Consider the following 4,979-nt stretch of genomic DNA (forward strand, 5'->3'; position numbering starts at 1 on the left):
AGATTTAGGAACCAAGTTTTAAATTGTAAGACATTTCCAGGGGCAGATATGGACTCTGACCACAATCTATTGGTTATGAACTGTAGATCAAAACTGAAGAAACTACAAAAAGGTGCTAAATTAAGGAGATGGGACCTGGATGGACTGAAAGTACCAGAGGTTGTAGAGTGTTTCAGGGAGAGCATAAGGGAACAATTGACAGGACTGGGGGAAAGAAATATAGTAGAAGAAGAATGGGTAGCTTTGAGGGATGAAGTAGTGAAGGCAGCAGTCGATCAAGTAGGTAAAAAGACGAGGGCTAATAGAAATCCTTGGGTAACAGAAGAAATATTGAATTTAATTGATGAAAGGAGAAAATATAAATATGCAGTAAACGAAGCATGCAAAAAGGAATACAAATGTCTCAAAAATAGGATCGACAGGAAGTGCAAAATGCCTAAGCAGGGATGGCTAGAGGACAAATATAAGGATGTAGAGGCTTATCTCACTAGGGGTAAGATAGATACTGCCTACAGGAAAATTAAAGAGACCTTTGGAGAGAAGAGAACCACTTGTATGAATATCAAGAGCTCAGATGGAAGCCCAGTTATAAGCAAAGAAGGGAAGGCAGAAAGGTAGAAGGAGTATATAGAGGGTCTATACAAGGGCGATGTACTTGAGGACAATATTATGGAAACGGAAGAGGATGTAGATGAAGACAAAATGGGAGATAAGATACTGCGTGAAGAGTTTGACCGGGCACTGAAACACCTGAGTCGAAACAAGGCCTCGGGAGTAGACAACATTCCATTAGAACTACTGATGGCCTTGGGAGAGCCAGTCATGACAAAACCATCTGGTGAGTATGATGTATGAGACAGGCGAAATACCCTAAAAACTTCAGGAAGAATATAATAATTCCAATCCCAAAGAAAGCAGGTGTTGACAGATGTGAAAATTACCAAACTATCAGTTTAATAAGTCACAGCTGAAAAATACTAACGCGAAATCTTTACAGACGAATGCAAAAACTGGTAGAAGTGGACCTCGGGGAAGATCAATTTGGATTCCGTAGAAACGTTGGAACACATGAGGCAATACTAACCTTACGACTTATCTTAGAAGAAATCATATCTTCCTCCCACCTCCCTCTCTCTGTTCATCTCCCTCTCCCACTTCTTCCTTTTCAGCCCACTCACTACCGCATTTCGAAAGCTTCTATTCTCTTCTTGTCTAAACTATTTATCGTCCATTTTTCACTTCCATACATGGCTACACTCCATACAAATACTTTCAGAAATGACTTCCTGACACTTAAATCTATACTCGATGTTAACAAATTTCTCTTCTTCAGAAATGCTTTCCTTGCCATTGCCAGTCTACATTTTATATCCTCTCTACTTCGACCATCATCAGTTATTTTACTCCCTAAATAGCAAAACTCTTTTACTACTTTAAGTGTCTCATTTCCTAATCTAATTCCCTCAACATAACTCGACTTAATTCAACTACATTCCATTATCTTCACTTTGCTTTTGTTGATGTTCATCTTAAATCCTCCTTTCAAGGCACTGTCTATTCCATTCAGTTGCTCTTGCAGGTCCTTTGCTGTCCCTGACAGAATTAGAATGTCATCGGCGAACCTCAAAGTTTTTATTTCTTCTCCATGGATTTTAATTCCTACTCTGAATTTTTCTTTTGTTTCCTTTACTGCTTGCGCAATATACAGATTGAATAACATTGGGGAGAGGCTACAACCTTGTCTTACTCCCTTCCCAACCACTGCTTCCCTTTCATGTCCCTCAACTCTTATAACTGCATCTGGTTTTTGTACAAATTTAAATAGCCTTTCGCTCCCTGTATTTTACACCTGCCACTTTTAGAATTTGAAAGAGAGTATTCCAGTCAACATTGTCAAAAGCTTTCTCTAAGTCTACAAATGCTAGAAACGTAGGTTTATCTTTCCTTAATCTTTCTTCTAAGATAAGTCGTAGGGTCAGTATTGCCTCACGTGTTCCAGTATTTCTACGGAATTGAAACTGATCTTCCCCGAGGTTGGCTTCTACTAGTTTTTCCATTCGTCTGTAATGAATTCGTGTTAGTATTTTGCAGCTGAGGCTTATTAAACTGATTGTTCGGTAATTTTCACATCTGTCAACACCTGCTTTCTTTGGGATTGGAATTATTATATTCTTCTTGAAGTCTGAGGGTATTTCGTATGTTTCATACATCTTGCTCACCAGATGGTAGAGTTTTGTCAGGACTGGCTATCCCAAGGCCGTCAATAGTTCCAATGGAATGTTGTCTACTCCAAGGGCCTTGTATCGACTCAGGTCTTTCAGTGCTCTGTCAAATTCTTCACGCAGTATCGTATCTCCCATTTCATCTTCATCTACATCCTCTTCCGTTTGCATAATATTGTCCTCAAGTACATCACCCTTGTATAGACCCTCTATATACTCCTTCCATCTTTGTGCTTTCCCTTCTTTGCTTAGAACTGGGTTTCCACCTGAGCTCTTGATGTTCATACAAGCGGTTCTCTTATCTCCAAAGGTCTCTTTAATTTTCCTGTAGGCAGTATCTATCTTACCCCTAGTGAGATAAGACTCTATATCGTTACATTTGTCCACTAGCCATCCCTGCTTAGCCATTTTGCACTTCCTGTTGATCTCATTTTTGAGACGTTTGTATTCCTATTTGCCTGCTTCATTTACTGCATTTTTATATTTTCTCCTTTCATCAATTAAATTCAATATTACTTCTGTTACCCAAGGATTTCTACTAGCCCTCGTCTTTCTACCTACTTGATCCTCTGCTGCTTTCACTACTTTATCCCTCGAAGCTACCCATTCTTCTTCTACTGTATTTCTTTCCCATATTCCTGTCAATTGTTCCCTTATCCTGTCCTTGAAACTCTGTACAACCTCTGGTACTTTCAGTCCATCCAGGTCCCATCTCCTTAATTTAGCACCTGTTTGCAGTTTCTTCAGTTTTAATCTACAGTTCATAACCAATAGATTGTGGTCAGAGTCCACATCTGCCCCTGGAAATGTCTTACAATTTAAAACCTGGTTCCTAAATCTCTGTCTTACCATTATATAATCTATCTGATACCTTTTACTATCTCCAGGGCTCTTCCATGTATACAACCTTCTTTCATGATTCTTAAACCAAGTATTAGCTATGATTTAGTTGTGCTCTGTGCAAAATTCTTCGAGGCGGCTTCCTCTTTCATTTCTTAGCCCCAATCCATATCCACCTATTACATTTCCTTATCTTCCTTTTCCTACACTCGAATTCCAGTCACCCAAGACTATTAAATTTTCATCTCCCTTCACTATCTGAATAATTTCTTTTATCTCATCATACATTTCATCAATTTCTTCGTCATCTGCAGAGCTAGTTGGCATATAAACTTGTACTACTGTAGTAGGTGTGGGCTTCATATCTATCTTGTCCACAATAATACGTTCACTATGCTGTTTGTAGTAGCTTACCCGCATTCCTATTTTCCTATTCATTATTAAACCTACTCCTGCATTACCCCTATTTGATTTTGTGTTTATAACCCTGTAGTCACCTGACCAGAAGTCTTGTTGCTCCTGCCACCAAACTTCACTAATTCCCACTCTATCTAACTTTAACCTATCCATTTCCCTTTTTAAGTTTTCTAACCTACCTGCCCGATAAAGGGATCTGACATTCCACGCTCCGATCCGTAGAACGCCAGTTTTCTTTTTCCTCATAACGACATCCTCTTGAGTAGTCCCCGCCCGAAGATCCGAATGGGGAACTATTTTACCTCCGGAATATTTTACCCAAGAGGATGCCATCAGAACCCTTAAGAAATCAAACCGGGACTTGGACAATATATTATTGTCAGGCAGCAGTAGCCGGCCGAGACACAAGCAGCAACAGGGAAGAAAACCGATTTTGTGACTTTTACAACTTCCTGACTGGGAGTTAATTTTATATTGCCTGTGTGCTTTAACATTGTAGTTGCTTTAGTTTCTACATTTTTATTTAATATCTAATAGCCACAGTTCTCATGTTTCTGTTTGTGTCGGAAAGTAAACTGACTTTGTGACATATTAAAAGTCCCTAATAAGTGGCAAATTGTTTAGTTTCACCTGAGTGGTTTGGTAGTTAGGTTTTTGAATCTCTGCAAATTAATCTAATTTATTAGACACAGTTCCTGTGTTTCCGTCAGGGTCTACAGTCAAGTTGCGCAGCATGTGCCAATAGTCCATTTATCTTCATAGTTTAGTTTTCCATGGTCATTAGTATGGACACAGACAGCAATAATTGTGTGTGGATGTGAGCCAAGTTGGTGACACTTTGTTCTCAGCTGGCTTTGATTACATAGCTTGAGGCTGCAGTGGATGGGCACCACTGTTGTGGACTGGCTGTGGGGATCCAATGAACGTCCAGCTCGTTTGAGTCCTCCAATTGGTCATGACCGGTGGCCATCCCAGTTAGTGCTCACACTGAGGTTGACCCCTCACCTGTGGTGAAGTGGGAGTTTGCCCCCGGCATAGCGGGCGGCCCCGGAGCGTAGCGGGTGGCCCCATGTATGGGGCATAGCAGGTGGCCGTATGTAAAGCCTCTCCAGTTTGTCTGACAAACAGGTTCCAGGTGCTGTCACCTGTCATGTTTCAGAGGAAACCTCTCAGCCTGCAAGATCCAGACAATCACAGAGGGTGGGATTACTGACAGTTGGGAGCCCCGTTAGGCGTATTATGGGGCATCTTAGGGACATGGCTGCCAAGAAGGGAAAGAAAACTAATGTGCACTCCAGGTGGAGTCACTCCAGATGTGGAACAGGTCCTCCTGGATGCCATGAAGAGCACAGAGTGCAGCCAACTGCAGGTGGTTGCTCACATCAGTACCAATGATATGTGTCACTTTGGATCAGAAGAGATTCTCTCTGGTTTTGAGTGGCTAACAGGAGTGGTAAAGGCTGTCAGTCTTGCTTGCAAGATGAAACCAGAGCTGTCCAT

This window comes from Schistocerca gregaria, chromosome 5 (assembly GCF_023897955.1).
Source record: "Schistocerca gregaria isolate iqSchGreg1 chromosome 5, iqSchGreg1.2, whole genome shotgun sequence".
Classification (NCBI taxonomy): domain Eukaryota; kingdom Metazoa; phylum Arthropoda; class Insecta; order Orthoptera; family Acrididae; genus Schistocerca; species Schistocerca gregaria.